This window comes from Lactuca virosa, chromosome 5 (assembly GCF_052849685.1).
Source record: "Lactuca virosa cultivar CGN04683 chromosome 5, Lactuca_virosa_CGN04683_v6, whole genome shotgun sequence".
In the NCBI taxonomy this organism is placed as follows: domain Eukaryota; kingdom Viridiplantae; phylum Streptophyta; class Magnoliopsida; order Asterales; family Asteraceae; genus Lactuca; species Lactuca virosa.
In genome coordinates, this window is record NC_136430.1 from 192,087,622 (window position 1) to 192,109,927 (window position 22,306).

The 22,306-nt window shown below is 39.8% G+C and overlaps 1 long non-coding RNA gene and 1 other non-coding gene across 2 annotated transcripts; both read left to right on the forward strand.

The window, feature by feature from the left end:
* The first annotated feature begins 18,405 nt into the window (after positions 1-18,405).
* Positions 18,406-18,512, forward strand: LOC145118338 (small nucleolar RNA R71). The gene has a single exon (XR_013713293.1). It is a non-coding gene; the product is annotated as a small nucleolar RNA R71 (small nucleolar RNA).
* A 3,146-nt stretch (positions 18,513-21,658) lies between these two features.
* Positions 21,659-22,082, forward strand: LOC145115073 (uncharacterized). The gene is made up of 3 exons (XR_013711412.1): positions 21,659-21,709; positions 21,791-21,886; positions 22,030-22,082. It is a non-coding gene; the product is annotated as an uncharacterized LOC145115073 (long non-coding RNA).
* Positions 22,083-22,306: the final 224 nt, after the last annotated feature.

The window sequence follows — 22,306 nt, forward strand, 5'->3', positions numbered from 1 at the left end:
GCATTCCAACTCGATGGTTATGGGCCGAAAGTATACCATCCCGAGGATGATTGAACCCATATTATGTTGGCATTCGAACCCGATGGTTGAGGGCCTGGGGCATTCCAACCCGATGGTTGATTGGGTCAATAGTATGATGTTATTATATGTGTGTTAATTGTTGTGCGAGTATTTTGGGGGAACTCACATTTTTATGATCTTGATTTCTGGGATACTCTGATATGATACTATTTTGAAAACAAATTTGTAATAATTATTGGTTTTTGAATGATTTAAAAAGTTTTAAATTAACATGATTTTTATGGATATCACAAGTTGGTATCAGAGCCTTAGTTTGAGTGAACTGGAGGAACACTCGTGTGAATCCAGTCTCAAGCTAAGGAAAAGATTTTTAAAATGGTTTTCAAAATATTAAAGGAGGATGCAGAGTGTACAATCAGCCGGAGCCAGTAAGTAGATCCCAAAATACCATGCAGTTATTTGATACTATGATATGTTAGAACAACATGCTAGTGATAGGATAGGGATCTTCAGGAATTGCATGATAGAATTTCCTGATTGTATGATGCTTGATAGCCTAGGATTTCTTTATATGAAATTGACATAATTACTGTAGTTGCTTAGTGTATGCATCATCGTTGTACATAATTAAGATCTTATAGCCTGAGAATGTTTGGTTTGGCCTTATTTCTTGTTCTTGTTTGATGAAGGGCTTAGGGTAGGATCAAATATTCGAAAGTCAATAGGGTCCAACGTTATGTATGACTAGCATACACTAGTGCTGCAGGGTTGGTGGAAGTTTCATGGGTGAGTAGTGTGGGGTCAGTCGACCAGTTATAAGATATTTAGCCTTCCTCTAGGAGTGAGGATTGAGCGCTCGCCATGCTTATGTATATTGTTAGGGCGTTGTGATGATACTTGAGACAAATATGGGTAGGTGTGGGAGGTAGTATGGGCCCGTACTACTGAAAGCACAGGACCCATACGCATAGCAAGGAAGTCACAACCCCTAGGGTTTAGTTGGGAGTTGGTTCCCCGTTATTTATGCGGTTATCTGATATATTCCTGGTGTATTTTCAATATGGTGGTTACGAGGCAATTTGAGACTAGATCCTGGTCAGGATCAGGAGCTGGCAGCCATGATAGGTCATCATTGACAGAGGATCGTGTCAGGGAGATCATCCGTGAGGAGGCGGTCGAGATTGTCTGGGGTCAGATTTCGGAGATGTTTGGGTCTATCAAGATCGCCACGATGAAGTATTTTGATGACAGATATACAACCATTGCTGAGACTGCGGCTGCTGCAACCTCTACAGCCGTGGCGGCTGCGGGTATGGGGATGGGGCGAGCTTTTCAGTACCGGGACTTCGATAACACGAAGCCCCCGACCTTCGATGGGAATCAGGATCCGATCATAGCCATGAGGTGGCTATCTGACGTAGATGGATGTTTCTTCAGATGCTCATGTCTTGCTGACCAGAAGGTCAGATACGCCCTGAACTTGCTGAGGTCCGGGGCAAAGGACTGGTGGAGGTTGATGACTGGGTCATATACTGATGATCAGAGAGCTACAGTTACTTGGGAGCAGTTCAGGTAGATGTTCCGTGCACGCTACATTCCACGAGTCGAGCGCGAGCGACTGTCACAGGTGTTTTTGGATCTGAGACAGGGTACGGAGACGGTGACGGAGATCACCTACATGTTCACTGAGAGGGCGATGTTTTGCCCGGAGTTTGCTTCTGAGCAGCCTCAGATGACATGTTATCTGAGCATGCTCAAGACCGATATCTGTCAGTTTGTTGCTACCCAGGGTTGTGGTACAGTGTTGGAGTTACAGGAGGCTGCTAGGAGGCGTGAGCTTGAGATCGAGTTATAGTTACGGGAGCAGAGGTAGGCTCCGACGCAGTCACAGCCGGCGCCAAAGCGGTCCAAGACCGTTGATTCTAGGTCTGGAGGTTAGCCCGGCCGCACTTACGGGAACTGCGGGAAGGCTCATTTAGGGGTTTGCCGATCTGGTAGCAGGTGCCACAAGTGTGGCAAGCAGGGCCACATTGCTAGGGATTGTGGGCAGTAAAATCCAGCTTCTGGGGTTAGAATTTGTTATCATTGTGAGCAGGTGGGACATATGAAGGTCCAGTATCCCCTACTAGCCGCCAAGCCGTCGCAGGCTCCCACGCCAGCTACACTGAGGATTACTGAAGGGAGTCAGGGTAGAGCAGGGCCCCCGAGGGCTCAGGGATGCGCCTTCCAACTTACAGCCGAGGATACGAGGGCAGCACAGATGTGGTTGCTGGTATGTTTCTATCCTTTATCTCATTGATTATATATGTTTTATGCTTATATATGCTGTACGATGTTAGGTACATTCTTAGTGAGCTCGTTACCTACTTTGGTATTATTTAACTCAGGGGCGAGTCGGCCATTTATCTCTCAATCATTCAGTAGGGAGTTCGGTTTGCCAGTGGGAGAGCTAGAGTGTCCGTTGCGAGTCTCTATCGCCAACGAACACGGGATTTCTGCTTCTTCGGTCTATCAGGGTTTGCGTGTTGGAGATATTCGGGGTATCTTACCCGATAAACTTGATTCTGATTCCCATGGGTGATGTGTGTGTGATTGTGGGTATGGACCGGCTTAGTCGCTTCGGTGGCATGATCGACTGCGAGAGTCAGTGGGTGGTAGTTCGAAACCCAAGTGGGGGAGAACTAGTTATCTTCGACGAGAGCACCAGGTTGGATTCGGGGTTCTGCTCAGCCGCCAGAGCTCGACAATATATTCACTACGGGTGTGCGGGTTATCTAGCGTATGTGGTGGATACGCGGGTCAGGGATCAGACCTCGGTTTTAGAGGTTCAAGTAGTCATGGAGTTCGCTGACGTGTTCCCGGAGGAGGTGCCCTGAGTGCCTCCGGAGAGGTAGGTCGAGTTTAGGATCGAACTAGTGCCATGTGCGGCCCCTATCACCAAGGCGCCGTACCGAATGGCACCACCAGAGATGCAGGAGCTGTCATCACAGCTGCAGGAATTGCTGGGCAAGAAGTTCATTCGTCCGAGCAGTTCTCCTTGGGGAGCGCTGATTCTGTTCGTCAGAAAGAAAGATGGCTCACACCGGATGTGAATCGACTACCGGGAGTTGAACAAGTTAACGGTAAAGAACCATTATCAACTTCCAAGGATAGATGATCTTTTCGATCAGTTGCAAGGAGCATCTTGGTTCTCCAAGATAGACCTAAGGTTCGGGTACCATCAGGTCAGGGTTAGGGAGGAGGACGTGGAGAAGACCGCGTTTCGGACTCGTTATGAACATTACGAGTTCGTGGTGATGCCGTTTGGGCTCACCAACGCACCGACATTATTTATGGACCTGATGAATCGGGTCTGCAGACCGATGCTCGATCGCTCTGTCATCGTGTTCATAGATGATATCCTGGTGTACTCCAAGACTAGAGAGCAGCATGATGAGCACCTCCGTAAGCTATTGTGAGTTTTGAGGCGAGAATGGCTTTATGCCAAGTTCTCAAAGTGCGAGTTTTGGTTACGAGAGGTTCAGTTCCTTGGACATCTTGTTAACCAGGAGGGGATTTTGGTCGATCCGACCAAGATCGAGGCGGTTATGCAGTGGGAGGTTCCGAAATCTCCTTCGGATATCAGGAGCTTCTTGGGATTGGCAGGGTACTACCGGAGATTCATATAAGATTTCTACAAGATTGCAGTACCCTTCACTCGTCTGAAGAGGAAGTGGGTGGATTTCCGGTGGGGCGCTGAGAAACTGAGGGCATTTGAGACCCTCAGACAGCGACTTTGCAAGGCTCCAGTCTTGACTCTCCCGGAGGGAGTTGATGACTTTGTAGTGTTCTGTTATGCATCCATAACAGGACTGGGAGCGTTCCTCATGAAGAGGGGACGTGTTATAGCCTATGCATCGCGAGAGCTGAAGCCGCATGAGACGAGATACCCTACACACGATTTGGAGTTGGGAGAGGTGGTATTCGCTCTCATGATTTGGAGGCATTATCTCTATGGGGTTCGCTGTACCATTTACACGGACCACAAGAGTCTGAGATACATCATGGATCAACCGAACCTGAACATGAGACAATGCAGGTGGCTTGACGTAGTCAATGATTATGACTGCGAGATCCTTTACCATCCTGGTAAGGCGAACATGGTTGCGGACGCTCTGAGCCGCAAGTCAGCTGGATCTTCTACTCCAACGACATGTATGAGGATATCAATGGATTCTCCACTTATGAGCTTGATCAGGGAAGCTCTGGCTGATGGTATGCGACATGAGAATTGGAAGCTTGAGAGGATTAGGGGTGAGAACACCTAGTTTGTGCAAGATAGCCGGGGATTGTTGACCCGTTGCGGTTGGGTCTGGGTACCGATGTCTGGTGGGGTCAGACAGATTGTTCTGGAGGAGGCTCATCAGTCTCGCTTCTCTATTCACCCGGGGGACACCAAGATGTATCGGGATTTACGATTAAGTTACTGGTGGCCATGCATGAAGAGGGAGATTGTATGGTATGTTGAGAGGTGCTTGACCTGCCGGATGGTCAAGGCCGAGCATCAGAGGCCGCACGGCCAGCTACAACCTGTGGAGATTCCCATGTGGAAATGGGAGCAGATCACGATGGATTTCATCACCAATCTACTAGGGACGACTAGGGGCTAGGACGCTATTTGGGTCATCGTGGATCGATTGACCAAGAGCGCCCACTTTTTAGCGATACGGGAGAGTTCATCGGCAGAGAAGCTGGCCAACTTGTATATCCGCGAAATCGTTGCTCGCCAGCGGGTGCCGGTCTCTATTGTCTCAGACCGCGATGTTTGGTTCACCTCCTGTTTCTGGCAGAAGTTCCACGAGGAACTGGGCACACGACTTCACTTCAGTACAACCTATCATCCGCAGACAGACGGCCAGAGTGAGCAGCCATACAGACTCTTGAGGATATGCTGGGAGCCTGCGTTATTGACTTCGGTGGGAGCTGGGACTCCTACCTACCCCTTGCAGAGTTCTCCTACAATAACAACTTTCATTTCAGTATTGGTGCTCCGCCATATGAGTTGTTGTATGGACGAAGATGTCACACCCCAGTCTGTTGGGGTGAGATTGGTCACAGGGTGATGGGACGGACAGAGGTAGTTCTGCAGACTACTGAGAGGATTCTGCAGATCAGACAGCGGCTACAGACCGATCAGAGTCGGCAGAAAGGCTATTTAGCAATTTATGGAAACCCCGAAAGGATTCAACAGATCATTATCCAACGAAAGCAGCACAACCAAATCTATGGAAACCCCGAAAGGATATTTAGCAATTTATGTTGGTGAGGAAGAGAAGAAGCGATTTGTGGTTCCTGTATGGTTGTTAAGCGAACTTGCATTTCAAGTACTGCTAGATCAGGCAGAGCAAGAATTTGGGTATGTTCATCAAATGGACGGCCTCACAATTCCATGCGGTGATATACATTCAGTGATATTGCTTCTCAGTTAGGAGCATTATGACTTCTAGACAACATTCTTTCAACCAATTAACCGATAGCTTTTTTTTTAATTTGTAATTAAATTGAGACAATTTTCCCACTTGTATGAAATCAGATCAAGGAACAATTTTGAGTTCACTATAATTTGTTTAGTGTACAAATAAGAAACTAATTTTACCGTTGATCATTTTGGAAATGTGAAATTTTGGAGTGAAATGGAGTTAACAAAGATAGTTGCTTTTGTTCATGGCCTATCATCCAAAATATAATTGGTAAACAATACGTAGCACTTGGTTCCATGACCTTATGGTGGTGATATATCAACCATTAAGTGTCACATGCTTTTGTTCTTTAACCAAAGTAAAATATAAGTTGGCAAAACATTGATGCGTTACACGACGAATTGGGTCCCACTTGAAAACAATCCCATCACATGAAAAACGAACATGGTGGTTAGATGTACGAAGAGAATTAACTATTATTTTGATTACTTATACAGCCAAAGATCATGTAAATTAAAGCCAATGAATCATGTTGTTGAAGCTTTGCAATTTCCTTATCACATCTAATTAATACCTGAAATTGTTGAATAAGACATTAACAGGGAATCATAGAACATCATAGAACATCAGTGCAATTATTGACCAAACCAAACCGCAAACCGCAAACCGCAATTAAATTTATTTCATTTTTGATCCGAATTGTGTGGTTATGTGGTTTTCTTATGCAGTTTGAAGTTTGGTATTTGACTATGTGGATTTGGTGCGATTTTCTTTTCTGTTATTTTTTGTGCTGTTATTTGCCATGTGTATCTACATAACTTTTTTACCCTCTGAAAGTGTATCTAAATAACTTTTTGTTGAGCATCATTAGATGATATTTTACCCTCTGAAAGTGTATCCACATAACTTTTTTTTTTTTGAAAATGTTAATATCAGAGTCTGTGTGTGTGAAATTAAGGCCAAAAATATCGACAATTTTCCTAATTGTATAAAATCGGACCAAGGAACAATTTTTATTTCACTATATTTTGTTCAATGTACGAATGAGAAACAAATTTTATTGTCTACTATCTTAGAAAATTGATTTTTTTTGAGAGTGAAAAGGAGAGTATTGTATTTAACGTTATATCTTGGCTTTTCTTATAAAACTGCATCAAGCAAACATAGTTAACAAGAGGAAATTATGCCGGTGCTTTTGCCTATCATATTCTATATATAAAGGTTTATTCGAGAATTAAATGTAAAATAAGTGAGAAAAAGGAAATTAAATGTCAGATGGTGATATTGCAACAGGAAGGCAAGATCATGTGCTGTGTCTTCTAACTTTTATAATAGTATGATCTTGAATAGCACAACCACAAAGTCACAGGCAATAATATGTATTAATCATGTACTTGTGTATAGAAAAAGAATTAAAAAAGAATATAACTTGTATCACCAGTATTCTGAATTAACGTGGGTATGAAAAACGGTAGAAGTATCATGGTCCCATGTAATATTAAGAGGAATGTGGTAATGCCTCCTAACAAGCACGAAATTGTGGCTAAGGGCTCTGGGGTTTTCTTGAAACATATGTGGCCCTATCATTAATAGGTGAATTAGACATTGGATCTGTCTTAAAGATTGGAAGACAAAGCCATGTGAGTTTTCCTTTTCTTCCACCATATGTCACCATCCTCAATCAAGATCTCCTTGAATCTCTGTATATAAAAACCATTCGATATGAATCACACAACCACAACTTCTTCTGAAATCCTTGGCAACTTTTCACCAAGAAGACGTGCATGCTGTGAGAGTATCCATCCACAGTCAGGCTTTTGAAGTGAACAGAAACTACCATCCTTAAAAATGGCCATCCTTTTTCCTCGGATCATTCAAGCAAAACAAATTCTCAGAAGATCATTATCCAATGGAAGCAGCACAACCAAATCTATGGAAACCCCAAAAGGCTATTTAGCAATTTATGTTGGTGAGCAAGAGAAGAAGCGGTTTGTGGTTCCTGTATGGTTGTTAAGCCAACCTGCATTTCAAGAACTACTAGATCAGGCAGAGCAAGAATTTGGGTATGTTCATCAAATGGGCGGCCTCACAATTCCATGCAGTGAATATACATTCAGTGATATTGCTTCTCAGTTGGGCGCATTTTGACTTCTATACAACATTCTTACAACCAACTAACCACTAGTTTTTTTTATTATTATTTGTAGTTAAATCGAGACAATTTTTCCACTTGTATGAAATCAGATCAAGGAGCAATTTTGAGTTCACTATAATTTGTTTGTATGAATGAGAAACTAATTTCACCGTTGATTATTTTGGAAATGTGAATTTTGGGAGTGAAATTGAGTTAACGAAGATAGTTGCTTTTGTTCATGACCTATCATCCAAAATATAATTGGTAAACAATATGTAGCACTTGGGTCCATGACCATATGATGGTGATATATCAACCATTAAGTCTCACATGATTTTGTTCTTAACCAAAGTAAATTATAAGTTGGCAAGACATTGATGCATTACAAGACGAATTGGGTCCCACTTGAAAACAATTCCATCGCATGAAAAACGAACATAATGCTTAGATATACGAAGAAAGTTATAGCAATGATTAACTATTATTTTGATTACTTATACAGCCAAGGATAATGTAAATTAAAGCCAATGAATCATGCTGTTAAAGCTATGCAATTTCCTTATCACAACCAATTAATATGTGAAATTGTTGCATACAACATTAACTGAGAACCATACATGAGTATGCACTTTGACAGTTATATACAGGACAATGAAAAAAACATTGATATTTGATTTTGGTTCTTCATGTATGTGTAAGCATATGTTGTTACTAGCTTAGCCAACAAACTCCTCCAGTTTGAATAAAGTTTAGTAAAACTCAAATCTGTCCCATTCAAGATATTAAAGTTTTTTTTCCATGCAATCATGTTTCTATGCTTATCACAAATCGCAATTCATGAGTCCAAATCCAATTTCAACATTTATTTGAATAATCTTGAAAATTTAACTTACTACGGTTTGGTTATTACCTCAACAATCTCTCAAATTGAAGGACAATAGGAATTTTAGGTTACCAAATGTGAGAAAGATCTCGAACCTCTTATATGATTTATGTGCTCCGATTCTTCTTTCCTTTTCTGTGGTTCGGTTTGCACTTAGCAGAAAACTAAGGGATCTTGAACGTCTCTCCTTCTTTCCAGATTTTAGACATAGCCACTAGGGGTGAGCATGGTGCGGTTTTTACACCAAACTAAAACTAAAAACCGAAACTACGGTTTTTATATCCATGTAACCGATAGGTGCGGTTTTTGTTGCGGTTCGGTTTTGCGGTCTTTTTTTTTTTGCGTTTTTCGGTTATTTACCGCAATATAGAATTGGTATGGTTTTATTTGGATGGTGCGGTTATTTTTGTATCGAACCACAACTTTTAGCTTTCGACTGTTCATTATTTCCTTTATTAACTTTGACTTTCTTATATGACAACTAGCATTAGAAACAACATACAATAATAGGTCATAAGCATCAATTCATATTATATCAATATATTCCCTTCAATTTTTTTGAAGTTACAACTTGCCAACTTAAACTTGCATCCAAAAAATAATAAAATAGATATAAACACACGATCCAATCACATTTTGAAATTAATAAATTCATTTTAATTCATAACCATTAAGTCATCAACATCTTGGTTTAAACTTCATACAACATAATGTCTATCAAAGTTCAAACTTCATCAAAAAGCATAAACATGTTTTTATCACCAACAATAAAACATATAAAATAAACCACCATTTATCATAATCTCCTTGATCCTTGGATGATTTTTTATTGTTTTCAATCTACATAAATAAATATAAATATTAGATTATTAGTATATATAAATCACTTGTAATTATAATCATAATATGAAATCATAACATATGGAAAAAAACCTTACCAGTTTTTAAACCCGCCATCTTCTCATTAAATTCATGTATATCTTTACTCTTCATAGCACAACCAAGCTCAAGATCTACCAACGAACACCTTATCCAATCTTGTGCACAAATTAGAACTTTCGCGGTGTCGGGGTTAAGTGAACTCCTATACTTATCAATAACCCTGCCACATGTACTAAAGGCCGACTCTAATGCAACTGTCGATATCGGCATAGCCAAAACATGCCTAGCTAAGGTAGACAATATAGGGAATTTTATTGAATTTAATTTCCACCATCCCAAAAGATCAAACTTGATGTCCCTTTTTTCCTTCCATCCGCTAGATAAATCTCCACCTCACTCTTAATATCTTGACCCTCATGATCAAATTTGTCAAATTCTAGCTCCAAATCAATATACATCTCACCAAAGCTACTTAAATTTTCACCAACAAGATTATCATGTGTGTTTTGTACATTCACTTTTCCGTTTTGCCCTTGTAATGGTTAAACAAATCTTCAAGAGTCTTAGTCACCAATCCCAATATCTTATTGCTTTTCTCACAATCCTTACCATAGATCAATTCAATGCAATAAGTAACGTATCCAAGCTTATTGTGCAGATCCAAAACAACTTCAGCATAAAGTAGATAATTCACATTATCTACGTTGTCCCAATATTTTTCATACTTTTCTTTCATCGATATCGCCATCTTCTTCTTTTATTCAACTTGACTCAAGGTCATCTTAGTGATGGTAGCTTGCATTTTTACAAACTCAGAAAAAAAAAATTCACGGTTACATACTTTGAACCAGACATCTTAGTTGTAACATCGGAAAATATCTTCAAGTACTTGATCAAATTCCTATTTTAAATGCCAATATCAATATGTAAGTATTAAAATGATATATACAAAGTAATAACTAAAATAATTAAACATAACTAGCTTTGTCCCAATCAACATCACTTGGTGCACCAACTACTTTAGCCTTTCTTTTCCTTTTTCTTATGCTCCCGTCCACATCGTCATCTGCCACGGTGCGAAAATAAGCCCCGTAAGAAGGGTCTATCATATAAAGCCTATTGAGAATATAAAACAAGCACTCGATGTTAGTTAATGGAAAAATAATATAAATATAAAACAAATAAACATACCTTTCAAACGCATTCTCATAAAGTACGACTGTTTCCACCTAGGCAGTGTACCTAGTCAAAATTATAGAATAGTTGGGTAAGTCGGGTGTCGATCACAGGGAACGGTGTTGACTAATTAATTTATCTACTACTAAATTAACCTAATTACTAACAAAGAAAGGGTTTTTATCTAATTTTACAAGTTTAGATGAACTTAATTCTTTAACGAAAATTCAATCAATAAACAAACACTTCTGTTAGTTCGAATCCGCTTTCACTCAATGGTTTATAAATTAGTCATGACAATTACTGTTGGTTACCAATTGAAACATTATTAGCAATTTAGGTCTAAATTTAGTAATATTAACTAATTCATGTAGAACTATGTATGGTTATACAATAGCTAACACAAAATCAATTATTTAGTGGATTGGAGCTATGTAAGATTGATTTTATAAACACAATTATGGTCATAATATGAGTTCTCTAGCATAGCCTAATTCATTAATTCAAGTTCTTAACTAAGATTGGTTTGATCTTAGCTCTAATAATCTAATGTTCACTAAATTACTAGGTGTTCAAATTCATGCATAATAATGGTCATTAACTACACAGAATAAGAAGTTTAAGCAATTAAATTAACAAGTCAAGCCTGCTAGGTAAACCAATCAAACACAAGACATAACCAACAAGCAAAATCTAGTTTAATTAAATAAAACCATGAGTTCCAGCTTCATCTAGCTAACAGAAGCAGCTAGATTTAGCTGGACATCCTAGCAAATAAGCAAACACAATCCATAATCAAAAATATAATAAAAGTGTACCAAACTATGAATCAAATTATGAACTTCTTCTTCCTTGGTGTTGAATCCCTATTCCAGAATTTCTTCTCCTCTGGAAATCGTCTCCAGGTCTTCCTTCTATCAGCCAAAAAGTTCTCAATTCGTAATGGCCAAGAGTTTATATAGTTTTCCCGAAAATCGTTATCCACGTCGTGACAGGAAGCTTCACGTCGTGATTTGAGAGTTATCCATATCGGGTAAGGATTCTTGCTTTGCACGTACTTATCTTCTGGAATATTCATGCTACGTCGTGGGCTTATGGTTCACGTCGTGACATGGGTTAAATCCGTGAATTTCTTCAACTTTTGTACTCCAAGTCTCCAATGTTCCAGGTATTGTCAATTCTGGTCCCTTTCTTCGAAAATGCTTTACTTTGACTGCAAACAACAATTTATCCTTATAAGTACCATAATTCCATGCAAATAACCAAAATATCAATAAAAATGTAAATAAATATTGCCTAAAAATATGTATAAATATGGCAATATCAAAATACCCACACTTATGCTTTGCTTGCCCTCAAGCAAATCTGATTATTTTTAAATTAAACCATTATCACCAACATCACATAGAACGATCCAACTCAAACTCAGCCATTATGCCAAGACCTCAACGCGTGCATTTGTGTCTAAAATGTTTCCTAAATAACCCCCCTCAATTCTAAATACTCACAATCCTCATAAACACGCGCCCACTTCTTTTGAACAATGCTCATTTTATGCATCCCTCCGAATCCATCCGCAGAAAACTTTCTAACCTCAAGGTATTTTTGTAAAGCTACCCAAGCATACATAAACTAGAGAATTACAACTTTTAAGATACCACACTATGGAGCTCTTGAATTCTTCACTTCTTCGATATTTGATCTTCAATTTCTTTGAATTCACCATCTTTTGTAATTTTTGGTATCTTAAACTTTTGATTTTTTTCAGAATTTTTGATCTTTGATCTTCAACTTTGATACTTCTATAACTCCAAAAATTCTTCAATTTTTCACTTTTTGGTAATTTTTCTCTCTCGTTTTTTTATAAATATCTCACTTTTTCCACTCAAAACCTACATGCTTAAGCAGGGGCGCTTAACTTCAACCTTTATTGGTTAAGTATATTAATTTTCCTGGATACATTTCAAGTACAGGCTGCTAAACATATTGCATCCCTCAAACTAAGCGAGATTGTGTTTTTGTCCCATGATTTACTAGAATAAAGGAGGTCACAAATGCACTATAACGTATATTGGCTCAACTAAACATTTGAGATCTTATCAGATCATCCCACACAACGCTAGCAACTTAAGTTTTTAGATTATCATTATTACTAGAATTGTTATGTAGATTATTATTTCAAATCTGTATCCAAATTTTTAATTCTACTAAATTCTAGCAATTTACTTTTAGCAATCTAAGCAATTACTTTTTCGACCTCCTACCCCATACTTATTACATACAATGCCCTCATTGTATGCATAAACTAAATAAAAGCAATAAAAGGGAGAAAAAGGAACAGACTCCCCTGGGATAGTGGCGTGATCGAAATCTAATCGTGTGGATGAAATGTGTATCTCGAATATGGACTTCTTCTAAATCGGAACTTGGACCTTGAACTCGCGAAATATGTGAATGAGCCAACAAGCAACTAATCGAAACTTCAATCTTCCATAAGAGTGGATGCAAATCTCCAAAGCGTGTAGAATAATGTGGGAAAGCATACGTCACATTGTATGGTAGAGGAAACTAGCCATAATTATCTTCATAATGATCCCACGAAGAACCATGGCAAGCCAAAAAGTAAAATGCATCAATGGATTTTATTTATGTGAAAAATTAGAAATCACGACGTGAGTAGAATAGCCACGTCGTGGTTTCGCTTAAAACGCGTTCTGAAAACTCCACTGAGTTGCGATTCACGATGTGAAATGTTGAACCACGTCGTGAAAACTGGGCTATCAGAAATATAATTTTCCCATTTTTCTTTCAACTTTGGAATTTTTACCAATGTCTCAATTGGTTAAGACCCTTCTAATTTAGTATTTTAAGGACCCTTTCTGACTCCATCCTCTCTTTTTGACGCACCCCACACTAATTTCCAATTGTGGGTCTCGACTCTTGACTTGAAACTCTAAACGACCCTTGGCTAAACTTAAACGCTCATAACTCCCGACTTCCTTCCCTAGACTCCGTAACAAATCTGAAATATAGCAACCAAAGGAAAGATATCAGTAACATAATAATTTAACAAGTCTTACAAACCAAATTAAGTTCCAAACCAAACAAAAGCTAATAAAAACTAAAAACCAAATAAAAACTAAAATAAAGCGATCAATCATCATCTTCACGTCCTTGAGCTCCACTCGGTCCTTCTCCATCTCCCCTCGGTATCCAAAGTCCTCCCAAGTCGGTATGTAAGGGCCTTGCGGTGGCACGAAAGGTGTTCGAACCACACCCATGTGAGAAAACATGGTTTCAAGAAGTTGGGTGGTATAAGACATCCCACCGCGAAGATTATCCAAGTAAGAACCAACCCGACTTTGAAACGGGTCGGTGGGTACTCCACCCTCATATTGTGGTGCTGCTTGACGTTCTCTCTCCACGTCTCCCCGGGCTTTAACATTCCGCCTTCTGGGACTCGGTGGAGGTTGTTGCTCGGGTTGCTCCATTTGTTGCTCAACATCCTCCGGGGGTATAACATACCCTCCCCCGACATTTACCATTACTCTCATAACCCCCAACACTTGAATTGTCAAATCATTGTCCGGGAATCGGGTAAGGTTCCGAACAAAATTAGGAGTCAAAATATTGTATGATCGGGCAAGGCGGGTAACAAAATGTCCACCCGTAATCAGACTCCCGGGCCTAGAATTAACCGCTTTCTTCCCCAAAAATCGAGCAAGCATATAGGGAAGGTCGCAACAAACCCCGCGAGTGATAATAATCCACAAGTAAAACAAATTCTAGAGGGAAACCTTATCACCATGGTGCTTATGATTGATAGAAAAGGTGACAAGGCGATGAAGAAAATGATACACAAGATTCCAAATCTGTGATTCACTCGAATCACGAGAATCATACGTGTGATTTGAGATAGTCCTCCAAAATTGGGCATCGAAAGTGTCGGGTGTAAAATCCCGAACACATCCAAGCAAGAATGGCACAAAAAATGGAGATTGAGTTTCCACCTCCGTATACAAGCCCATGCGCCATGCGAACTCGCGAAGACTGCACTCGCGATAAACCCCACCCAACCGGAAAACAAGCGCCCGGTTGTAATCAAAATCCATAGTCCTTTCCTCAAAGCTTACGGTAGAGAAAAACTCCACCGACAATTCCCGATAAATGGGTTCTTGAATTGTAAACAAGTTCCTCCAACCGTGACATGTAAAAGAAAAATCAACCCCCTCGTAAACCTTTGTCCAAAACCTCTCCAACTTAGCAACCATGCCTATTCCACACATTTTAAAATACGTCAGCAAGTTGGCAAGTTCCAAGCTTTATATCTCAATGAAGCTGGAAATGATGAGTAGAATCTGGATCCGCACAATCTCCTTTGATTAAAGCTCCTTCTTCAAAGCTCTTGTTCCTCTGAGCTCACCAACACACACTAAAACACACACAAAGAGGGTAAAATATTCTCTAGAGGGGATAGGGTTTCGAAATGAGGCTCAAAGGATAATGGAGTTTGAGAAATGAAGGGATCATGGGTCATAATGTTGCTTAAATAGGGTCCACACCCTATAAATTAGGGTTTTTCCCCTGGGTGCGTATGCCCAACGTATGAGGAGTACGCCCAGCATACCCTCACTTTTCTGAAAATGGCAACAATGCCCCCTCGAGACCAAATTTGCAAACTATATACACACCAAAGGTTGAAAATGAAAAGTGCCTTGAATCGGGTGTTAAAATTCTTCCCTACTTGAATTATACTTCGTCCTCGAAGTCTGCTGCCGCGAATAACTCCGGGTAATGCTCCCTCATCTCTTCCTTAGGCTGCCACGTCCATTCAGAACCCTTTCGGTGTTGCCACTACATTTTCACCAGATACACCATCTTGTTTCGCAAAGTCTTCGACCTCCTGTCAAGGATCGCTAGTGGTCTCTCTATATAATTCAGGTGATCATCCACCTAAATGTCCTCTAATGGATCCACTATAGAATCATCAACCAAACACTTCCACAGTTGAGATATGAAAAGTGTTATGAATCTGACTGAGCTCCTCCGGCAGATCCAAACCATACGTCACCCTGCCTACCAGGGCAAAAACCCTGAAACGACCAATATATCTGGGGCCCAATTTGCCCCGCTTCCTGAATCGGGTGACACCTTTCCATGGTGATACCTTCAGGAGTACCATATCTCCAACCTGAAATTCCAAGTCTGACCAGCGTCTATCCGTATAGCTCTTTTCTCGACTCTATGTTATCTGAAGTCTGTCGCGGACCTGCTGAATCAATTTCGTCGTCTTGAGCACCACCTCGGTACTCCCCATGACACACTAAACGACCTCTCATAAACAAATCGGGGTCCTACACTTCCTTTCGTAGAGCATCTCAAAAGGAGGCCGATCAATGCTAGTGTGATAACTTTTGTTATACGAAAATTCCGCCAAAGGAAGATATTGTTAGTTCAAAATGAATAGATCGAAAGATTCTAAACTGGAATATGAATCAAAACAATAAGAGTAATGATCGAAGTTGTGCCGAATGATTAATAATCAATGCCTTAGAAGAGCTTGATGAAGAAATTCTTTGTAAAGGAACCGTAGGGAATCACAAAACGATTAACCCTAATACAATACATGCAGGCAATATTTAAAGCCTAACCCTAGCATCCTAAAGACGGATGGAATGGCCCAATCCGTAAAAAGGCTAAATACATACATAATAAATTTGACACAATCGCCCCCTTTGTGTCAAATACGGAAGGTAGATTCTTCAGTCTTGTTGACGCTTTTGAACTTTGAAGAGAATCGACATTAGACTAAGCAAAGATTTGCGAACCAAAATATACCATCTTATCATATCTGCAAAGGACTTCTTATCCAAAACACTGTTCGTTTTGCACTGTTCTATTAACTCTAAAATGTATTCCATGCACGAAGTGGAGTAAAGATGCTTGTTAGGAAGAAAAAAACAACATCTTTGAAAAATTCATACCGTCCCTTTCTCGTATCAGAAACGCCATACTCCAGTTGTCCTTATGAATGCGTCCCAGCTTCATCTTGTCGAGGTCTTTTGGAGTTTCTTTGGGCAGCACGGTGGGTTTCTTTCTGAGCATGGTTGCAATCTCCACATCCATCTTACCAACTTCTTGAATGCAAGAGACCAACATCCTTTTCAGATGCCCCACAATAGGTTCGAATTTCTTTTCATCCTTTAACAAAAGATGCAAAAGAGGAATCCAGTCGAATGGGTTAAGATAGGGCAAATCAGCGAGAGTAAATTCAAAAACAGAACTCACAGCCCCACGAGCAACCTTGAAACGAGCATTGATAAAACTCTCAGTTTCAATTGGTCCAAAAACTTTGACAACAGTAATCTTCATTTAACTCCAAGTTTGGTACTGAGGCTTTATGTTCTTGAGATAGAAAGAGAAAAGCACCTAATCAACATCATGGTCTGGAAGAGGAGCATTCACAATCTTTTCAAAGCTACAAAACTGAAAAGCCTTCAGAGTGATTGGAAGATCAAGCTGCGAATCTAGAGAGTTCTCCAAATCAAATGATACCACGGGCTCAAGCCAGTAAATAATTGGATTATCAACGACTTCGTTCAGAATACGCTCCATAGACCAAGAATGAAATAGAAGCTTTTGAGTTTCCAGAGTGACTTGGGATTCACGCGCTTCCCTTTCTCGAGCTTCGGCTTTCTTGTAGGAACTTGCTGACGAGTGTTTACAAGATCTTGTAGGAACTTCGCGTATTCTGGAATTTTGGATAGTGAATCTATAAAATGAGTATTAATAGGAATACCTTTTACTTGCTTGATAAACTCCAGATGTTCTCTTTCCAGTGGACTGAGATTAGCTCGGGATGGAAACGACAAAGGCGGTCGGTAAGCCGGAACGGATTCTGAATTTTTTTGTTCTGACTGGGCCCACGACGTGAGAATGGCGGGCTGACGACGTGAGTCTGGTGTTTCAACAACATCTTCATTTTCGAGCTTCGGCTTCTTCGATTTTGGATCGGGCTGCTTTGGTTCCACTTCTAGTGCCTCCAAAAACTCAGAGATTGCTTCTTCTTCAGTATCAATAGCCATAACATGAGGTTGAGCTTTTTTTTCAGGAAGTTGTGAGGAAAATTTGTTGTTCACCAAAGTAGTGAGTTGACCAACTTGGACTTCTAAACTATGAATCGATGCTTGATGATTTCTTAATGAAGCTTGCTGGTCAATCATCATTTTGTGCTGTTCTTTCATCATATTCATGTGTTCCTTTAGCACTGCATCGGTATCATCATGCCTTTTATCAGATGCTTCCATAAATCGGGTCAAAATATTTTCCAAGTTTACTTTGTTCTCGGCTGCTGGTTGCTCTTTTTGATAGAAGCCTCGACCTGTCTGCTTAAATTTATCTTCTTTTTGCTTCTTGTATTCATCATATGGCAACCACTCTTTCTTTGGTTTTCTCCAATCCTCATCATACTTATCCCCACTCGCGTAGCAAACTTGAGCCCTTTTCTTCCCATACTCATCCAAGTTGCATCTTTAGTCAAGTGTGGTCCATTACATCGTTCACACCCAACTTTAATTGTATGAATTGATTGGTCCATTTGTGTCAATCTCCGGTCCATAGTATTGAGCATCGCCATCATAGCAACCATTTCTTCAGAATGTGCACCCCCACTACCTTTTGCTCCATCTTGTCTTGGGTTGTGGTACTCACGAGAGTGTCTTGCGAATTCTTCAACTAACTCCTTGACCTCCCTTGGATTCTTCTTTGTCAATGGCCCTTGAGAGTCAAGGAGTTGTCTTGTCATAACACTGACCCCATCGTAGAAAATAGACATCTCTTGTTGAACATTTAGATCATGTTGAGGACAATTCCTTAACAACCCCTTGTAGCGCTCCCAAGCTTCGTATAATGACTCCCCCGGTTGTTGCTTAAAGTTGGCTATTGCCTTCTTGAGTTTAGCTATCTTGTAAGGTGGGCAAAACTGATCTAGAAATTTCTCACGCATTTGAGCCCAAGTAGTGATTGTACCCGGAGGAAGTGCTTTCAACCAATCTTTTGCAGCTCCCTTAAAAGTAACGAGAAGCATCCTTAATAAGACGGTATCTCTATTCACATTCGGAACATTAAAATAATCCGCAATGTCATTAACTTCATCTAGGTGCACTACTAGAAAAATAGCCTTTTACGACACGCAATTAATGACACACACTGATAGAGGACGCGCATTTGTGCGTGCCCTAAAAATTAATGTCGGTTTTCCAAAATTTGAAGGATAGAGGATACGCATTTTGGCGTGCCCTAAAATTAGTGTCAGAAAAAAAAAATACGGAGGGCACCTATCAAAAAATGTGCGTCGTGTAACTGTGTCGCTTTATAATTTTTTTAGGAAACACGCGTTTTTAGGGGGAAAAATGAAATTCAAAAAATTAACCCCCGCCTATTCATCCCAAAAATTCCCTACCTCTTCGAATTAGGGCCTTCGTCTTCATCCACAGCTTCCTCAATTCCTCGATCCATCACCTCCACCAAAACCTAATTCTCGGTTCCAACAAGTTCTTACACTCTTAATTCGACCCTAATGAGTTTAGGATTTAGGGTTCTTACCTCCCAGTTATCAATTTGAGCCGATGATTTAGGGTTCCTAAATCCGACCCTAATTTTTTCTATCTCACTCTCGTATTTCCATCTCATCCCTCTCGCCTGGTTGAAAGCACGTAAGGGGCGACGAACACACTATTTCTTTGCATATTTTGGTCTTCACCAAGATCTGGTTTCCATGTAAGCTTTACGTTTCGAGCCCAAACCATCCTCACGCGATGTCATCAGCTTGTCTTACTTACGCATCTGCACTCGGTGGTTCTTTGTCTAGAAGCACCACTCCCGAACCTCAAATCGTGGCTACGCTCCATCATCACCACACGTTGCTCGGTTCTGGATTTGTTAGGGCTTGTTTCATCCATTCATTGCCTCCCTACCACAAGCGATCTTATAACTCTGCCCAATTGACCCCCTTCAATCATCTTTGCTATCAAGATAATATGCCTCCACCGTTTTCTTAAAGGTGATTTTATTTTCTAGATTTGATTATGTGAGCCCTAATTTGTATTCAGTTTTTATTTTTCTATCAAGATCACATGGTTTGATTTGTGTAAGAGTTTTTTCTGATTTGGGTGGTTTGTCTTTCCAAATTTTTGTTAAAAGTCATTTTATTTTTGAAATATACAATCAGGTACTTTCCCATAAGATTTTGAATCCACAAGTTCTTCCAATCGCTGCTTGTTGTTATCGGAAGATCAAGCAAATATGTATATATCTTCATATGGTATTAACATTGATGTAATTACTATTCAGGCAAGCTAAGGATGTTGTTAAAGGCATAAAAAAGCGTCTTGGAAGCAAGAATCCAAAAGTTCAACTTCTTGTATTAACAGTAAGCACAAAGAAAACTACTGCTCTTATCTTTCTAGAACTTTTTGATTTATGTTTCTTCATATATCTTCTTGTATTATTGGTAAGTTATGTTAGAAAAATATATATTGTCTTGAACTTTTTTATTGAGATTTCTTGGAAGAAATATATATTTTCTTGATTCATGTTGCTCTATATGTTTCAGCGCCTTTGAGCAATTTTTCCACAGAGGACTGACAGACCAGCGCCAGCTGTCACAAACCCACAAACCCAAAGCAGGTCTTCATTTACAAATAATCCAGAAAATGGAAATGAAGCAGGCGAGTCTTCTGTGGAGGCTGAGTTTCCAACCTTGAGGTATATCTAGAAATCACATTTTAATCTTCTTGTCTTAAAATTTTCAGATGCATTTTGTTTTCTTGTTCATATATGTTCCACTTGAATAGTTACTATTTAAAATCTGTCAAGTGTAGAAACATGTAGAAAGAACTTTAAAAGATGCAATGCTTTTTGGTAATAAATGTGTTGCCATGAAAACAGAGATAGCATGTGAAAGGGAATGTAGCAGGGGTGAAGACTACCGTTTAGTCAAAATGACTATAATAGACTTCAATGTAAGTTTAATCTTTAGCTTGCTCAATGTTTTAAGCACTTATATAAGCTTTTGTAATCAGTTTTTACATGTTGTTACAGAGCAAGAAAGAAAGGGATGTAGTGGTTGAACGAAGAGGCCATGATGCTGCACGCTTATGTAACATTGATCATGCTCATAGGTGGGTATTCATTATGTAAATTAAGAATCCTTCTAGACATTATTTACATTGTAAATATTCAAATAAACTCATGAATTTTTCCATTTCTTGACATATGGGAGAAGGATGTGGTTAGTTTAGTTGCCAAGGAGCAAGAGAAGAGGAAGGTTGCAATTTCTTTTGAGTGTGAAACGCTTAAAGCCGATGAAGCAGCATAAGGGAATATTAGGCAGTTCATGCCCAAATTAACTGGATTGGATGCTGTTGGTAAGCATATCTAGTTCAAACTCACTGGGATTTGTGTTTTTCAGTTGTTAATGAATAATGAGCACCTTAAAAATATGTAGTTAATATTGGGAAGATGAGTATCACAGGTTTGGACTTTAAAGCAGAAGTGGGACGTGTGGAGCCAAGTTCCTAAACTTCTGATCCAAACAACATTTGTTCTCCTTGTGGGACTTTAAAGCAGAAGTGGGACGTGTGGAGCCAAGTTCCTAAACTTCTGATCCAAACAACATTTGTTCTCCTTGTGGGACCATCGTCATGGCCATCAGCGCTTCCAATTTCAACATCCAAACTCCGAAGGCTTTCTCCTAATGTAGCTCCACTTCCACTACTTTCTTGGCTCACTGCCTCAACATCCCTCACACCACTATCATTGCTCTCAAACTGCATATCATGAGGATGTCCCAAAGTTGCATTTGTGCCCCCTTGAGATTCATCATCTACTGCAGGTGTGCCTCTAGAGCCATTCAAAGGAATAGAAGGAGGAACTTGATCATCATTACCAGTACCACTGCTGCTTTAACCAGCAGTTTCAGTTTCAGGCACCATCCCAGCTGATTCTTGGGACTCATTTTTCGTCTGCTGACCCTCCTCCAATTTTTCTTGATCAGAGGCAAAGGCCTTCTAAGAAGTTGGACGCCTCAAATGAGAAACCAACATAATTCATAGGGATCTCAAGACTGCAAACTTGCTCATGGACACTCAAAATGTAAAAACTAGAAAGGCATTAATTACACTTTGACTTATTAGCTTGTTAACTGTTTCTCTGTTTTTTTAAATTTAATTTTAGGTTGTGAAGGTGGCAGATTTTGGGGTTGCCCGGTTTCTGAGTCAAGGGGGAGTTATGACAGCAGAGACTGGAACATACAGATGGATGGCTCCTGAGGTTTCTCTTTCTTCCTCTTTACATATAATATTTGAATATATTTCCTTTTTCCGTGATAAACCCTAACTAATTTGTGAATCATCCTCTAAACTCTAAATTTACCATGATGAATGGAGCTACTTATGTATTGTCGTGGTTTGCAGGTTATAAATCATCAACAATATGATGAAAAGGCGGATCTTTTCAATTTTGCGATTGCTTTATGGGAGCTTGTGACAGCCAAGGTAATAATTAAATACACAATTTTACTTGTTATCATACATATAGAGTTAAGAATGATATGAATATGAGGTTGTAGGTTCCTTATGTTTAGATTTCAGGTGTTTGAATCATTTGGTGTTATAGAGCTGGTGCAGTTACCTACTGATGAGACTGGAAATTGTAAAGGTTTTGGTTTCATTCAGGTGAGTTTACTTTTCC